Source organism: Canis lupus, chromosome 2 (assembly GCF_048164855.1).
Source record: "Canis lupus baileyi chromosome 2, mCanLup2.hap1, whole genome shotgun sequence".
Taxonomy (NCBI): domain Eukaryota; kingdom Metazoa; phylum Chordata; class Mammalia; order Carnivora; family Canidae; genus Canis; species Canis lupus.
This window is the reverse complement of record NC_132839.1, coordinates 18,522,112-18,540,636: the sequence shown is the minus strand read 5'-3', so window position 1 is coordinate 18,540,636 and position 18,525 is coordinate 18,522,112. Positions and strand designations below refer to the sequence as shown.

Below are 18,525 nucleotides of genomic sequence, written 5' to 3'. Positions count from 1 at the left end.
CGAAGTCAAAGTTTTATGCTGTAATTTCCTGAGTTTTTAATGGCAAATATATACATGCTAGAGGAGGGCTGTATTCAGGGAAATATGGGTTGCCATGTAAGAAATGGTGGATGAAATGTGAGTAATCTAGAGAATATGCTAAAAACATTTAATTTTTGCATGAGAAAAATAATAAATCACAGTAAAACATTCTACCCCTGAAATAAATTTGTGGTTCAAAATAAACTAAATGTGAAATGATTTTAATCACTTGGAGGAGTGCAAGAAAGAAAATTTGTCATTGACGTTAGAAGCATCTCCTTCAAGGTGCCAAGAAGCCTGATATTTCACATAAGAAGAAAATACAATGTTCACATACCATGTGGCCTTATAGTGAGAAAGCTAATGTTAAATATAGTTTATTGGTTTTAGAATTTTATAATCAAACTACAGTCAAAGCATGATCAAAGTCTGTCATGGTTTAAAATTTCGTTTAAGTACGAACAACATGGGCAATGTTAAAGTCGAAACTAAAAGTATAATTTTCAGAAGGAGGAAATAAAGGGAAAATGTGGGGAAGGAAGATACTAACATCCTTATTTTATTTTATCTTATTTTATTTATTTATTTTTTAAAGATTTTACTTATTTATTTATTTGATATATATAGAGAGAGCACGAACGCACAAGCTGGAGGAGTAGCAGGTAGAGGGAGAGGGAGAAGCAGGCTCCCTTCTGAACAGAGAGCCTGATGTGGGGCTTGATTGCAGGACCACGGGATCACAGCCTGGGCCGAAGGCAGAAGCCCACCTGACTGAGCCACCCAGGTGTCCACATTCTCATTTTACACAGCAAGGAGTCAAATGACACTGGAATTTAAAAAAAGGGTACATGCTTTATTAAACTTACCAAGTTACCTAATAAAAAAAATAAAGCTAGTAATTTGTCTACAAAACATTTCAGGATAAGATGAGGATAAGGTGAGGAAGAGTTACAAGTATGTTCAATCCTTATATTTCGTAGTAGGGGTTTATTAGTTGCTATATAGGAAATTAATAAAATAAGAATGGCATAAACATATTATTTAAAGTCAAACAATGATTTAATCACATGAGGAATTAAAACCAAGAACAGAAGAGGTTAACTCTGCAAGGTGGGTTGGGATGAAGGGGGAATATGTAGCCAAAATACGCTTCTACACATAAATTCTGATTATTTTATTGCCGTGTACACACATCACTGTAGTAACAATGCATCCTAAAGACACCACATCTTTCTGATGTGAGAACTTCAGTAAACCAAGCTAAAAATTTTACCATTTTCAGAGCAAGCTTGATCTAAAGGATGCTGAGATTGGAGCAAAGTAGAGGCTGAAGAAGGACAGGATTCTCTGAGACTCTGTCAGAGGGACCAAATGAGGTAGGAATGAGAACAAGTGAGAGGATAAGAGAATGCTGGCAAGGCAAGAGGATAAACTAACTTGCTTAATAAACACAAAGATTGGGGATCCCTGGGTGGCTCAGCGGTTTGGCGCCTCCCTTTGGCCTAGGGCACAATCCTGGAGTCCTGGGATTGAGTCCCGCATCAGGCTCCCGGCATGGAGCCTGCTTCTCCCTGTCTCCCAGTCTGTCTCTGTGTCTATCCTGAATAAATAAATAAATCTTTAAAAAAAAGTAAACACAAAGATTTAACTCCTTTAGGTTCTAAGACTTTGTTTTTGTGTGAGATTCAGCATAGACTTGAGTTTACAAAGAACTGTTAGTTGTATTTTGAATACATATAAGATTTTGTTTGCCTTTGGCTCAGGGTGTGATCCTGGGGTCCCGGGATTGAGTCTTGCAATCAATGGCGGGGGAGCCTGCCTCTCCCCCTGTGTATGTCTCTACCTCTCTCATGAATAAATAAATACAATCTTAAAAAATAGATTTTATGAAAACACTTTATTTTTTCTTAAGATTTCTCCTTTCATTCACAGTGTCATCATTTTAATCAAGTGATTTTTCTCTTTAAAATCCATTATTCTCTGAACTTTCCTTTCTTTATCAAGTCTATATTGCATTCCTTTGCCAAATGTATCTGTGTAAAATACCTCTTTCATCATAGTAATTCCTTGTTCAGGAATTCAAAATGACTTTCTACTATATAATGCATTCAAAAGCATTACCATATAATTTATTACTATTAATGAATTTCACTGAGACAATAGCTATGAACTGAGGATGTCTTGGACAGTCTAGGTTGGATATATGGTTGCCCTCACTTCTAATCTATGATTATCTTCAAGGACTAGATGTCTTTTTTTCTTTTTACAATGACTTTTCTCCTAGGTTAGAATTCATCCTTTTAATCTTTTCTCCCTCTTTTGAAATCCATCTTGACTTTTAAGCATAAGAAGTCCTCCCTAAAGCTGTCCTATTTGGTTCACACCTCTCTTCTTAAAACTTTCATCTCTGCTGCAACATATAGTACTTCATTAAAGAAGTCTTATATTGCTTTCCCATTGTTTTATAGAAATGATTCCTGCTTTCTCAGGATCATAAAGTCCTTGATAACAAAGGTTGTTAAATTATCAGTCAGGGCCCCAGAAAGAAACAGTCAGCCACCTGTACTAAGATATTTTAAGATATTTTAATGAGGGGGCTCTTTGCAAAGCTATGGACAAGAAACTATGGATGACACTGTATCCTGAGGCTACCAACAAAGGGGTACCGTGTCACATGGCAGGCCTGCTGAGCAAGTAGAGGGAGCTGCTCCCAGAATGCGGACAGGGTTGTGTGACAGCAGCTGTGACTGGCACAGGGATACAGCCACTTGGAGAGACACCAGATTGCTAAGTGCCCTGACCTTTTTCTTCTCTATGACTCCATGATTCTATTTCCTGCCTACCTTCTCCCAGTACTGGTCAGTTCCTATATGGATGGAGCAACTGGCCAACCCTGTAAACCTTGTAAAACAGTGAAATGACTGCTACTCCATAGCCATCAAGTGAACCATCAGAAGTGGTGCTCAGCCATGCTTCTCCCTTCACCTACCAGTTCCTTTCCATTTTGGAAAGGAGTCTTATCATATTTTTCACATCACAAAGCAGAATATAGGACTCAGAACTGACAGATTGTTGATCTGATATCAGTTTTTGATATTTTAATTATATGATTTTTAAACATCAATTGGAATTTTAATTTTGTTAATCCCTTTTCTACAAAAACAAAAAAAAAACTGCACAATTTCCTAGCATTCACAATTAATATTTTATTACTGGAGGTAAAAGAAAAAATTCAACTTTAGAGTTATTTATTTCTTGTTTCCTCTTGCTGTTTATTGGTCTATTTGGAAAAAAAGCTGACACATGCTCAGTGTGAACATATACTATCGAGTTTACAAATCACTTTAATATATATCACTTTTTTGCATCCTAGCCCTCCTAACTCATCTGAGTTCACTGTAAACAATTCTCTTTAGCCATATTTAATATCATTTTATTTTTATTTATTTTTAAAATTATTTAAATTCAATTCACCAACATTTAGTGTAACACCCAGTATTTCGTATGATTTAAAATTTTTTTTCCTACCCTGATGTAATTTCTGTTGATGATAAGTATGAGACTAATGTCTTGCGGATTTCATTCCCTTCTTCATTAAGCTCTATAGATATTTCTTGGCCTCCAGAAAGGTGTGGAAGCTTTTTGAAAGATGTGTTTGTTTAATGCTTCTCTATACTTTTAATTTGTCTTGCTTTCTCTTGTGTCACTTTTTATTTAGGCATTTTATAGTTAGTACCTGTGAAAGCCAACTTGCTTATATTCTTTCAATGCCAGCCACATTTTATGAAAAATTTTTACTCACAAAGAAGGTTAAAAGCCACGAAGATTTATTCTCTTCTGCTCTCTGCATCATGTACATGAGGTTAGCATGCTGCTTTATCCCAGTCTGAAGTAACAGACTTGATATAGCTTGATGCTTGGTTCATTTTAAATAGATATTCTATTTAATAGCAATGTTGAGAAACTCCTGCCAAGTCTAATAGGCATACATGCTTTCAGGTAAATAGAGCTCATAACTTTACAGCCCAGAACAGCAGGGGTTGAGTCAACTAAATTTTTTATTATAGTCATTTAGAAATTCATTTAAATATTGCTCATCAGCATCTATTGATCGCAACATTTTTCATACAGCCAGAGAGGCTGGTATACATGCAAGCCTAACGTATTAGAGTCTATCAGATTGTTTATGAAAATTTCCTGGTACAATGTGCTGATTTCATTTTATGATTTGTTTTAGGCTGTAGCAGTCCTGAAGCAAATTCCATTTTAACTTAGACTGATGCACCTTGTTTAGTTCTAGTTACTTGGAGTTGATTGGTGTAATGAATTTCTCCCTTATTGATCCACAAGTTAATCCTTTCAAAGTCAATAAGTTTATGTGCATCATAATACAAATGCACATTTCTGTTGTTTCTGGCTCAGTACATTTTTGCAGAAAGAAGTGATTTTGCTGCTTAATGAATGAACATCATTGCTTTGAACTAAGAATGTGGTAAATGTTCATCTTTACTGAGTGAATGAAAAATATTAAACCAGCTTAATCTGGCATGTTTATATTCTGTGACACAAATACGAATTTTAGGATATATCATGTCTTATGTTGCTCAAAACTGTTATATTTTCTATGACTTTTCATGTGAAAGATTGTGGGAATTTTAATGATTGCTATCAGTTGTGAATATTTGGCATGTATACAATTGACATAGTGTTCTCCACCCAGAAAGAAAAGAAGTGTTGGGCTTTAAAACTCTTATGGCCTGTTGTAAACTTCAATGTTTCAAAGAAATATCTTTCAAAGAAAACAGAAATACCTGTTGGACTTTATAGATGTCATTGGATTATAAATGGTATTATTTTAAAAAACAAGCTATGATTAATTTTTGGTCTCTATGAAGAGCAGACCCTCTTCAATCCCTTTATAGTAGCACCGAGATTGAATTTAATTAAAAGACACCAAATTTAGGCCATTAAAAATCCAGAATCATTGGCTTTGCTGTGACATATTTGGCACTATCTCTTCTGTGCTCTGATGTATGTTGAAGATGGTGGAGCATGTAAACTTCATGCCCATCCTAAAGCTTAGGATTCAAACGGATATGACCTCTTTATGGACCTCTTTATGGAGTCATAGGGATAACTAGAAACACCTGCTTCGATGTTACAAGGTTTATCATACTGTATTGTAAGTGACCATTTCCATGTCTATGTATCTTAAGAAACCCCAGCATTTTCAGAGGGATTCCTGGAGAGGATTCATGTGTTTTTTTTTCCCCACCACCTATTCCTGAACTTAGCATGGTGCCTAGCACCTTATAAGCACAGAATAAATCTTTTCTTAATGAGGGCTTATTATAAAGTGCTTGCCATAACTGATGAATGAGAAAAGTTTTAGCAAGGAGTAGAAAAACATACCACTTCCATAATCTAGTTGTTGAGATGGTGAATATGCAAAAAAGGCACACGGCCCTGATGATTACATGTGTCCTCTGAGGTTCAGCTGGAGAGAGACTTCACTGTAGGCTGGAAGAGGATTTGCCATGGAGGAAGAATCTGAAATAGATGGTTCAAGAATAGTTTGTATCCACTGTTAGCTCCATGTTGCTTAAACACAGGGATCTCATGATTCTTTGCATTTGTATTCCTCTTGCCTATCACTGTACAAAGTAGATGTTTCAGGAATGTCTGTTGAAAGCCTGTTAGATGAAGACATCAGGAAGCATTTTATAGGTCAGACCATGCAACTTCATAACTCCATAAATATATGGAGTTATGAAATTGTGTGGTCTCTTTAGGCAAGGAGGGGCTACTAAGCCATCGTAGCTATAGTATGAGGCAGTTGTGGCTTGAAGATATGGAATGCAGATTCCATATCTTTATGCTTAATGTGGAATGCAGATATGGAATGCAGATTCTAGTCAGGACAGCAGACTATGACTCTGTAAGCTCCCTCACCTCTCTGAGTCTCAAATGCTAATTCATAAAATGAAAAACAGCGTATCTACCACCAACTTTGTTTTGAGAATTAAGGTAACATATAAGTTATGCACTGCATGTTTGTGTCCTTTCTAAAATTTATATGATGAATCATATGATAGGAAGATGGTGGCTTTGGAAAGTAATGAGGTCATTAGCAGGGAGCCATCAGAAGTGGGAGTAGTGCTCTTATGAGAAGAGACTTTCTCAGTCTCTGTGTTTGTCTCTCTCCCTGCCAGCACCTAGGTCCTGGACTTCCCAATTTCCAGAACTTTGACAAGTAAATGTTTGCTGTTTAAGCCACCAGTCTGTGGTACTTTTGTCATAGCAGCTTGGATTAAGAAAGGTTGTTACAATACCTAATTAGGTGGCTAGAGTGGAAAGTTCTTAATTAAGAAAAAAAATTTAATGCAAGATGGAAGTGGAGAAGGGATATTGAAGCCAAGGTGGTATCGGGTTGTAGGATAGTTAGATGATATTTAAAAATTGTTCCACAACTCTCCTGGAGACCCCTCCAACAATGTGTTAGCACCATCAGGAATAATCTTTATGTCTTATAAGTGAGCTCATAATGTTCTTCTAAACATCATGATGATTTCAAGTCCCTAGCCTTGATTTACCATGAGGCCATACTTTTCCTTGGCTATAGAAAAATGGGCATCCAGGTTTCTGTCAGCCAGGCGGAGTTGGGCAGTTTGGTTCTGGAGCTCTGGAAGGTCCTCGCTGAGGATGTACACATTTGAAAGAATAATGGTTTTCTCTTCAATTTATGGAACATACAGTAATTCCTGAACTTCACTTTTGAAGTTCATGTGAGTCTTAGGAATGGATTCAAGACATTCTCTAATGATCAGATCCTCCTGGCTGTACCATTTGACAGTGGGTGAAGTCTGCACCACAGAGAAAATCCAAGTGCTAGATGTTTTCCACTTGCCCTTGCAGATTTTTGTTTGGCCTGTCTCTATTTTACTCTGTGCCATGACCTCACCTGGGCTTCCCTGACCTCTGGCTTTTGGTTGGGTTTGCCAATGGAACATAGTGTGGGTTATTGAAAAGTGGAGGACAAAATAGGTGCGGTATTTATGCCATCTGTTTTATCCTGACAAGGCTGAGATTTTATTTTTGTTTTTCTCGATACTAAGGCCATGGTCCTGCTTGGCAAACCCTCTGCCAGAGTTCTGCTAACACCTCGCTCGCTTTGCCATTTCAGGCTGGTGTGAGTAATAGCTTCCTGCTTTTATGAGGTTTTGGGTCCTTCACTGTCTGTATTAGTTTCCTTAGCCCTGTTCAAATCTCTGTAAATTGTTCTTTCATTAAATATCATTTTGAATTAATTATTTTCTGAGTCCAACTGTTGGATTCTGACCAATATGTCTAATTAATATTAATAAGAGTAATTAATATTAATAGCAATTAATATTAATAAATATTCCTCAGTACTGTTTAGTAACAGCTTGTACTCAGTCTAGCAAACTCACCATCAGATTTGAGAGGCAGGCTTAGCTGTACTTGTATATATGCAGTTTTGAGTTTTGCATATTTGTTCTTTATACCTGCTTATTACATATTAATAAAATCTTCAAAGTGGTAGCATTTAGGTTTTGTTTACTCTTTCCTTTGAGGAGCATATTTGAAAATGTTAAAAAGTAATTGGAGGCATGCTGGAAATCAAAATTAATTACACATTGAAATGAGCAACTAAATGCCAGGTTTGGCATGCACAAATGTTTGTTCCTGATAAAAAGTAGATTTTTGTAGAGGTGTTAAGAAGATGTCACTCTGTGATCAGCCATTTTCACAGTTGAAAGTTTTGCCTCAAGTTTTGGCTTTTTACTCAACTTGGTTCAAATGAAAAGCTTTTTCCTTTCGGCTATTAGGTTTATGCTTGAAATATTGCTGTCTCTGTAGATGTTTGCTTTATGTGTGATCCAGAAACACAGTGAGAGATGCATCATTAGGGTGTTAAAAGTACATTTATTAGTGTGTAAAAGATGGAATGAGGATGCTCTTGGATATTTATATTTGTTGACAAAAGCCACATGATGTGAATTTATATTGTATTCAAGATAAAGCCATCATTAAGCATGATTAGAATTTATGTGAAAATGAGACAGATAGAAGAAATAAATTGTTGGTTTGAACAAAGTGTTATCTTTTTCTTTGAGGGAACATATTCCAATGCCTTTGTTTGTTATTCTCATTTCAATAAGATGTATTCTTGAATGACAGATGATTATTTGACAAAGAAATTTTGATTTTAAGCAGAATGATCTAATACCACATTTTGAAGGCAATGGTATTTGATGTTCTATTTTTAAAGTATATATCATATTATTAAAAACATTATAGCTTCTCTCTCCTGTGTTGTCTGGTCCATGCTGACAGCAAAAGGATAAATACAGTGCATACCAGGGTTCCTTTGGTAATACCATAAACATGACACATGTCATCCTATGATAAATTGGCTCTGTGTCTGTTCAATTTCAAATCAAAAGCTCTGGAGGCAGACGTGTTAGGAAGCAGGCATAATTCTGGCGTACAGAGGCCTCAGATGCACAAAATTAGTGTGCATGGAACAGATAACAGAGAAAGAGATCCACAGTGAGAGGAAGTTTGCACAGGTTTGTGGACTTCCTGGGGTTTAGGTAGTATTGGCAGATGTTAGGTGGGAAGAAAACATCTGTAAGCATGATAATGAGCATTCCCAGAATCTGAAGTGACAACTGTATCCAGCACAAATGCTGTCTTGTTGCCCTATTTGCATACCAATTAAATTTTAAAATAAAGAAACAAATATTGGGTTACTGAATTTGTTTGACAAATAATCTGTAGGGCTTACTCAATACGACTGGGTCAGGCATGTTGGCTGTTTGACAGATGTTGTATCTATGAAAGATTTAAGCAAAAAAATGTATCCAGATTGTTACCACCCACAGTTTTATAAGTAGGAATCTGAAATGGGTTAGAGATGGTTTGATACCCAGAGGCAGTCAGGATGGAGTGCTTTTTCTCTGTGTTCTGCTAATGCATTCAATAGGTGATATTTCATATTTAGTTTTCAAACTAGGATGTTTTAAAAATATATAGTTGTAAATTTAACATTGCATTTTTTGATATCTAATTTTTTAGATTGAAATTGTACATTATACATTAAGAATCTAAATTTGATTTTTTTGGTGTAAGCATGACTTTTTTTACAGTGTTATATTAATTTCACATATACAATATAGTGATTAACAGTTCCAAATATCACCTAGTATTCATCAAGACAAGTGCACTCCTTAATCCCCATTGCCTGTTTAACTGAAACCCCCACACCCCTCTCCTCTGGCAACCTTCAGTTTTTTCTCTATAAGTAAGAGTCTGCTATTTGTTTTGTCTCTCTTTCTCACACTTTTTTCTCTTTGCTGGTTTGTTTTGTTTCTTAAATTCCACGTATGAGTTTCTCTGATTGTCTTATTTTGCTTAACATTATACCCTGTAGCTCCATCCATATTGCTACAAATGGCAAGATTTCATTCTTTTTGATGGCCGAGTAATATTCCATTGTACATATATACCACATCTTCTTTATCCATCAGTCAGTCAGTGAGCAGGTGACTGCTCATATCTCAGCCATTGTAAATAACATTGATATAAACATAGGGGTACGTGTATCCTTTTAAATTTGTGTTTTTGTATCATTTGGGTAAATTGCTGGATTATAACGTAGTTCTATTTTAAGTTCTTGAGGAATCTTCTGGTTTTTTTTTTTTTTGCACAGTGGCTGCACCCATTTGCATTCCCTCCAACAGTGCAAGAGAGTTCCCTTTTCTCCACATCCTTGCCAACCTCTATTGTTTCTTGTATTGTTGATTTCAGCCATTCTGACAGATGTGAGGTGATTTCTCATTTTAGTTTTGATTTGCATTTCTCTGATGGTAAGTGATGATGAACATCTTTTTCTGTGTCTGTTGGACATGTGGATGTCTTTTTTGGAATCATGTTTGTTCCTATCTTCTGCCCATTTTTAATTGGATTATTTGTTTTTTTTTAATTTTTTTTATTTACTTATGATAGGCACACAGTGAGAGAGAGAGAGGCAGAGACACAGGCAGAGGGAGAAGCAGGCTCCATGCACCAGGAGCCTGACGTGGGATTCGATCCTGGGTCTCCAGGATCGCGCCCTGGGCCAAAGGCAGGCGCTAAACTGCTACGCCACCCAGGGATCCTGGATTATTTGTTTTTAGAGTGTTGAGTTGCATGTTATTTATGTATTTTGGTTACTAACCCTTTGTCAGTCATGCCATTTGCAAATATCATATCTCATTCCATAGGTCACCTTTAGTTTTGTTGATTGCTGTGACGTACAGCAGCTTTTTATTTTGATGTAGTCCCAATAGTTTATTTTTGTTGTTTTTTCCTTTGCCTTAGGAGACATATCTAGAGAAAAGTTGCTTTGGCCAATGGCAGAGAGGTTATTGGCTTTGTTCTTTGGCAGGACTTTTCTAGTTTCAGGTCTTACATTTAGGTCTTTAATCCGTTTTGAGTTTATTTTTGTGTATGGTGTAAGAAAGTGGTCCAGTTTTATTCTTTTGCATGTTTCTGTTCCGGTTTTCCCAACACCATTTGTTGAGACACTGTCCTTTTCCCATTGCATATTTTTTCCTGCTTTGTCAAAGCTTAATTGACCATATAATCGTGGGTTATTTCTGGGTTTCCTATTCTGTTCTATTGATCTATGTGTCTGTTTTTGTGTCAGTACTATACTGTTCTGATTACTGTAGCTTTGTAATATAACTTGAAGTCTAGAATTGTGAGGCCTCCAGCTTTGCTTTTCTTCTTCAAGATTGCTTTGGCTGTGGTTCCATATAAATTTTAGAATTGTTTATTCTAGTTCTGTGAACAATGCTGTTGGTATTTTGATAGATATTGGACTAAATCTGTAGATTGCTTTGGGTGATACAAACATTTTAATAATATTTGTTCTTGCAATCCATGGGCATGGAATGTCTTTCCATTTCTTTGTATTATCTTCAATTTCATCAGTGTTTTACAGTTTTCAGAGTACAGAGCTTTTACCTCTTTGATTAGGTTTATTCCTAGGTAACATTATTTTTGATGCAGTTACAAATGGGAATGTTTTCTTAATTTCTCTTTCTGCTGCTTCATTGTTGTTATATAGAAATGAAACAGATTTCTGTACAGATTTTGTATCCTGCAATTTTTCTGAATTCATTTGTCAGTTCTAGCAGGATTTTGCTGGAGTCTTAGGTTTTTTACATAGAGTATCACATCATCTGCAAATAATGAAAGTTGTACTTCTTCCTTACTGATTTGGATGCCTTTTATTTCTTTTTTGCTGTCTGATTGCTGAGGTTAGGACTTCCATTGCTATGTTGAATAGAAGTGGTGATAGTGGACATCCTTGTCATAATCCTCATCTTAGAGAAGTTCTCAGTTTTTCCCTATTAAGGATGATATTAGCTGTGGCTTTTATTATGTTGAAGTATGTTTCCTCTAAACCTACTTTATTAAGTGTTTTTAAAATCATGAATGGGTGTTGAATTTGATTTTTTAAGATTAGAATTTTGACCTTTATAGTCATCAGAATCTGAGGTCATGATTATATGCAATGAATTTGTCAATATGCAATAAAGATTTTTCTGGAAGCTTGAAATGTTGGAAAATAAATATGTATATTCCCAAATTTTGAGTATTTTCGGTATATTCCACAATTCTGGATTGAGATACAAAGTATACGTTATGTATAAAAGCATGCCTTTTGAAAGGAGAAATTTATTGTCTTCTGGATGTGACATATTCAATAGAACAATAAGATTCTAGTATAGAGTCAACTCAATAAACAGAATATTTGCTAGGTACCACATACTATGTTAAGTCCTGGTGATACAAACATGAATAAGACATGCTCTGGGATCTTAACTTTATGGTCTTGCTTGGAAAACATACACAAACACATTATTTCAATATAATCGATATGCACAGAGAAAAGTAACATACCATAAGTCTTACTTCTCAGAGTTTACCTATGAAAATTCTTCTGGAAAGTTAGATACCGATTTATCTCTGTTCTACACAATGAACAGTTTTTTTTTAAATGTGTGCAAATCAAACATAATTGTAATCTTATTTGTCTTGACTAATGCTTTGGAAGCATTTTTATTGCTATTCGCATGCCCTTTCATTTGGTTTATTTTCATTTGGTATTGGATTCTCCTATTAAAATTTTATCTCTCTTCCTTTTAGTTTTTCTGTGAGGTAGTTAATTAATCATTTTAAATCTACAAATCCACTAGAAACACTTGCTATTTGAAGGACCCCAGGGGTGAATCATTAAACGGATTTTTTTTTTGTTTGAGCAAAAGTTACTTTTTCTTTTATCTCTTTTGCTAGAATGACTATCCAAAATATTTTCTTCAGATATGTTACTCAAGTAAAAAAATGGTTAGCTTTGGTGAATATTTCCTCATCATTATATATTCAGCCCGCATTTATGTAGATGCTATCAAATGTTATGGTAACTGAATTGTATAAGGCTTTTTTTCCCTCTCAAATAATTCATACTCCTGTGGCAGATGTAGACTAATAGGAAGACACTGGAGTACAGAGGAGTAAATGTCATAGTAGTGGTGTATGCCAGGTACTTTGCCAGCTAGGAGAACCTAAGAACAATAAGGGGACAGGGATGGGAGGAGACAGGCATCCTAGAGAGGGTGGCTCATGAACTGAATCTTGAGAAAGGAGTAGATGAAAGTGGATGGTGGGCAAAACCATGTTATAGGTAGAGAATAAGTTTTGTGGCAGCATGGCAAATTCAGAGCATGGCATAATGAGGGAAATTAGCAAGAAGTCATGTTGGTCTACATTCTGTATTAAAGAGGTACAGAGAGAGATAAGGCTCTCTGTAGAGAAAAATGAGACATGAAGGGCCTTGTATGCTATATTAAGTAAGGAAGATCACTTTATCCTAAAGGGATACGTGGGTCACTTCTATATTTAAACAGTAGAATGACACTGTCTCATTTATATTTTAGAAATAGTGCTCTGGCAGCAGTTAATGATCTAGAATTGCTGGAACAAACAATCTAAGAAATGAAAAAATGAAGTTTAGTTGAAAAAATCTTCAATGCCTCTGTGCTTTCCAAACGAAGCATTATCAAGTAGCATAATTAGATTTTAACCACATTATTTTTATTGGGTAAATTAAACTAGAAGTTCACAGAAGCTTTTATATTAGCATGGCTTCTTGTTCCAGTTGGCATCCCTCATCTAAAAATGCTTCCTTAAGGCTGAGAGTCACACTGGAAATCTCAGCTCAGGTTGGGCATAGACTTCTCTTGGCTGGCCCAGCCCCTGGCCAACAACCCTTACTCTCCATGGAAAGGCTCCCAGAGGGCAGACACTTCTGCTTCATTTTGCAGTTGACATTGCTATTGCTGGAGCACCGTGGACAGAGTCCCAAGTTCTTTCAACGAAGCAAAGACTTGCATGAGATGTGACAGGTCTATAGAGCTACTTATCAACGAGGGAGAGGAAAGGGGGTTGGCACTTCCAGGAATATGACAGAAAGAAAAGGAAGAATAAAAAGCTGCTATCACACCTGCCACAGAGGGCAATAAAAGATGTGTGATATGGCAGGGCAGAAAGCTAGTGAGGGAGTTGAATGCTTGGTGAACAAATGGCATATTTAGGGTAGCAAAAATGTTAGAAATATTTTTTTAGGTCATATTACTCCTGTAATGAATGAAGACGGTCATTCTAAAGCTCATGATTATCACAGTGTAGTAGTAGATTTGCTGCATGTTTGCTTTTAATTCTATAAAGTGGCAGCACAGAAGACCACATATGTAGATTATCTAAGAAGGACCAATCTATTCTGGGAGTTTTTGAACATTTTCTGAATGCTGTGGATTAATATCCAATTTTAGATCTCTGCTGTGTAAGATTAAAATAACAGTGGTTTTGCCTCTGGAAATCCATCGGAGTCTCTGGACTCCACTGAATCATAGGTCTTAGATCACAAACTCTGGTGAAAGTTCAGTCAGTCTAATTAAGGAAAGTTTTATTAAAGGCTAAATTATGCAGTAAGTGCTGGGGTCAAGTGAGATAGAAATCTCTCTGTTCTCACCCTCAATGTATATACAGTACACAGCCATTGATAATTGAATTTCTGTATGATAGAGCGGGTTAGGTAATGGGATCGTGGGTTAGACTTTGGTGTAAGGAATCTGGGAGGAGATTATCATAGCTAAAAATGGTCAGTGATACCTTTCTGGAGAAGGTGGAGCAGCAGTGGGGAGAGCTGAGGGTCATTCTAGAAGAGGCAGGGGCATCAAACTGCAGTGTGTGGGAGGTGCTACCCAGTGTTTGATATGCCTGAAGCCTGAACTGGAGGCAAACTTATTAGAATTAAAGCAGGAGACATGGTTAGACCCTAAGCCTGGGAAACTTGTATGCAGGCTAAAGAAGCATTAAGAATTTAGGTGTGGGAATCACTGATAAATGGTAAACAGGGGAGTAATGTGACAGGCTGCACTTGTGATAAAGATCTCTTTGATGCCTTTCTCAATAATGGATCTGTGTGAGAGCTGGTAGGGGGTGAGGCTACACTGGCCTGGGTGAGGGGAGGTGCTTGATCTAGGGTAGTGACCATAGTGTTGCAGGGTGCAGCTGAGAAACATGTCAGGACTTCAATGGCAGCACTCAGTGATTGCCAGGAACAGAATCAGGATTGTTGGGACAGAGGGAACTGATTTTAGTGAGAAGGTAATTAATTCCATTTGAGACATGTTGAGCAAGAGAAGACACTTTTATTTTTGAGCAAAAGTAGCAGACAGTCAGTGAGGTAAAGGTGAGTGAAGTGACCCAGGTCTTATAAATGGCATCCAGCTGAAGATGGTTGGAACTCCTGAAGGATATGCAAAGGGCTGTGTTTCACTTTTAGAACTTGCTTTCTTATGAAGTCTCGTGTTTGCGTGTGCATGGGATTTAAGGTTGCAGAATTTTTGAACTAAGTAAAAACTATGATGAGAGAGTCTGAAATGTCTTTCAGTAAATTTGGTGTATATGAACATGACTGGTAGGCTGTAATTTCTTTGGAGAAATGTTGATGATTCTTTTCCTTTTGTCAGAGATTTGGTCAATAACTAAGAGGTTTAGGTTCTTACTGTTTTTCTTTGGAAAAAGAAAAATTTTGCAGATCTAGCATTACCTCTTATTTCTTCTCATGGTACCTTTCCGATGGGCACTTTCTTCATAATTATTCTATTTATGGATCTTGGATAATTGAGATAATGTGCATGTTTATGTCAGTCCCATTCCATTTATGGAGATCTTTTCCTTCTCATCAACAAAGTAGGGAACATAAATTACTAGTCTTACTTCTGTTATTTGGTTCTTATTCTTAACTTTAATCCTTTGCCCTAATTTCCCTCTTGTAACATGTGCATTGATCAGAGGAAAAATTGTCTCTTTGAACACCATGTGGATCTTAACAACTGAGGAGTGAAATATCAGATCTTTGGGGATGGCTATTCATTGTGAACATAGTTTGCTAAAAAGTTTTTAAAAAAATTTTTATTATTTTTATTTTTATTTTCTTTCTTTCTTTCTTTCTTTCTTTCTTTCTTTCTTTCTTTCTCTCTCTCTCTTTCTTTCTTTCTTTCTTTCTTTCTTTCTTTCTTTCTTTCTTTCTTTCTTTCCTTTCTTTCTTTCTTAATTTCTTTATTTATTTCTTTATTTATTTTAGGACAGAGACCAGGCACATGCACAGGGGTAGAGTAGGGGCTGTTGGGGATTAGAGAGGATTAGAGAGGGGAGAGAGAGAATCTTAAGCAGCCTCCATGTTCAGCATAAATCCCAACCCAGGGCTTGATCTCACAACCCTGAGATCTTGACCCAAGCCAAAATTAAGAGTCAGTCACTGAACTGACTGAGCCACCCAGGTGCTCCACTAATAGTGTTTTAAAAGAGGAAACATAACATTTTTTTGAATCCATTATGCCAAAACTTCAGCATATTTGCTATCCATGTTTGGATGCCATAGTTTTAAATAACAGAAATTTCATCAAAATCCTCTTAGATAAGCAGGCAGGAGTCCTGGTAGTGTCAGAACTGTGTGTGGCTCAGTGGTGGTTCAGGCTGGATAAATATCCCTTTTCTTTAAGGGATATTGTGGCTACTGAAAGACTGAGCTGTATGAGACCTTTCTGAATCTATTCTCTCCCCAATAACCAGCATATCCTAATATTTTATACTAGGTTTAATTTCTATTTTAGTAAATGTTATAAAATCTTTACAGATATACTTACATTCTTACTATTGCCTATCTCCATTACCAAATAATTGATATTCATAATGTCGACTCCCAAACAGCATGAAATGTTGAATCAAAGCAATATCAAATTTATTCTGTGGTATCTAAGGCAGTGAAGTGGATTTTCATAAACAATATGAGGTGAAATTCGAAGGTTTGTTTTACTTAAGGTTACATCTAGTTCACCCAGAATGCCTCATATTTGACCTCTTTGGTTAACTGTAGATTTACTCTACGGGCTTGCTGAGAGCACAACCTTATGTTAGATGGGCAGAGGGAATTATCTAGATTTATGGAAAGTATATGTGATAATGAAATATTTAAAATGCAAATGGAGGAAATCCTTTGCACTTCAATGTATTGAATGTGTTCAAGTCTGCTTGGCATAAGGAAGCCAAGTAGGAAATTATGTGTTTAAGGATGGCAAACTATCCAGTCACCTGGAACATCATATCACTTACCTATGCAGAAGAGAAATTGAAAATGCCCTGAATAAAGGCAAGCAGAACAGTAATGTGCCAACCCAACCTATCAAAGAAAGAAATGAAGAAAATGTGGGGTTGTCAAATTTTATATCAAGACAATGTTTAACAATACACACATACCCTCTTTTAAGTACAAGAAGAGATAATTCTAGCTGCTTGAAGAAACAAAGGAGCAAGTTGGAATTCAGTGACAGCATTATAATACAATAATAGGATATATGTCTTTGGAGTGGAATGGAGCAACTGAAAAGTAAGGGTCAGCTTCATTAATTATGTGTTTAAAATTTTATTTTAATTCCAGTATAGTTAATATGTGGTATTATATTGGTTTCAGGTGTACAATATAGTGACTCAATAATTCTACACATTACATTGGTGCTCATGAAGATGAGTGTACTCTGCATCCCCATCACCTTTCTCATGCATCCTCCTACCCACGTCCCTCTTGCAACCATCAGTTTGTTCTCAATAGTTAAGAGTCTGTTTCTTGGCTTGTCCCTCTTTTTTTCTTTTGCTTATTTGTTTTGTTTCTTAAATTTCACATATAAGTGAAATTATATAGTATTTGTCTTTCTCTGACTGACTTATTTTGCTTAGCATTATACTTTTTTAGCTGTATCCATGTCAATGCAAGTGGCAAGATTTCATTCTGGGGTGAGTGTGTGTGTGTGTGTGTGTGTGTGTGTGTGTGTGTACCACCTGTTCTTTATCCATTCATCCATCAGTGGACAGTTGGGCTACTTCCATAACTTGTCTATTGTAAATAATGCTGCTTATAAACATCGGGATGGATCCCTTTGAATTAGTGTTGTTGTATTTTGGGAGTAAATACCCTGTGGTGTGCTTACTGGATCATAGTGTAGTTCTATTTTGACTTTCTGAGGAATCTCCATATTGTTTTCCACAGTGGCTGCACCAGTTTGTATTCCCACCAGCAATGCACAAGTGTTCCTTTCCCTCTACATTCTTGCCAACATTTGTTGTTTCTTATATTCAAATTTTAGCCATTCTAACAGGTGTGAGGTGATATCTCATTGTAGTTTTGATTTGCATTTCCCTGATGATGAGTGATGTTGAGCATCTTTTCAGGTGTCTGTTGGTCATGTGGATGTCTTTGGAGAATGTTTGTTCCTGTCTTCTGCTCATTTTCAATTGGATTATTTGTTTTTTGGGTATTGATTTATAGAAGTTCTTTATATATTTTAAATAAGCTTCATTAATTATTGTCAGATAATCAGATTAGTCATTGGCAAATCTTCTGAGAATCTGCCATATTTTTCAAGGAAGCTTACTTACCTGAGGCATACGAAGATGGCTTCCTATTAAGGAATGAGCTATTGGTCTTTCACAAGATATAGACCCATGCCTCTAGAGGGATGCTCCCTCTGGTAGGCAAAGCCTCACCCAGAAGTCCAGGTTTGGTGTGATACCTACATGAGTATGTCACTCAGGCTTTCCCAGACTGACCAAACTGACTGGCATTAGTACTCTATGCTTCCCAACTTCCATTTTGATTTTCTAGTTTATCGAAACTCTATCTACCTGAATTCTGTTTACACCAGTAAAATTCCCTAAATAAAGTATGTATTAGGTTCCTTTCATTTTGCTGGGACCTTTCAGGTTTAATTCCTCAACCCTCATTATAACTACCTTAAAAATGTCCTCCTGCCAGATCTGCCATTCCTCTCAACTCTTCTTCTAACAAATTTATATGTTCTGAAAAAAAAA

General features: G+C 36.3%; 1 long non-coding RNA gene across 14 annotated transcripts in view; it reads left to right on the top strand.

The window, feature by feature from the left end:
• Positions 1-18,525, top strand: part of LOC140613213 (uncharacterized) — a 541,366-nt gene that overhangs the window by 257,530 nt on the left and 265,311 nt on the right. The window contains exon 9 of one of the 14 annotated variants that reach the window (XR_012014418.1): positions 1,304-1,379. The exons of the other annotated variants lie outside the window; for them this stretch is intronic. This is a non-coding gene — a long non-coding RNA (uncharacterized lncRNA). Of the gene's footprint in view, positions 1-1,303; positions 1,380-18,525 lie in introns of those variants that run through there. 14 annotated transcript variants of the gene reach the window in all.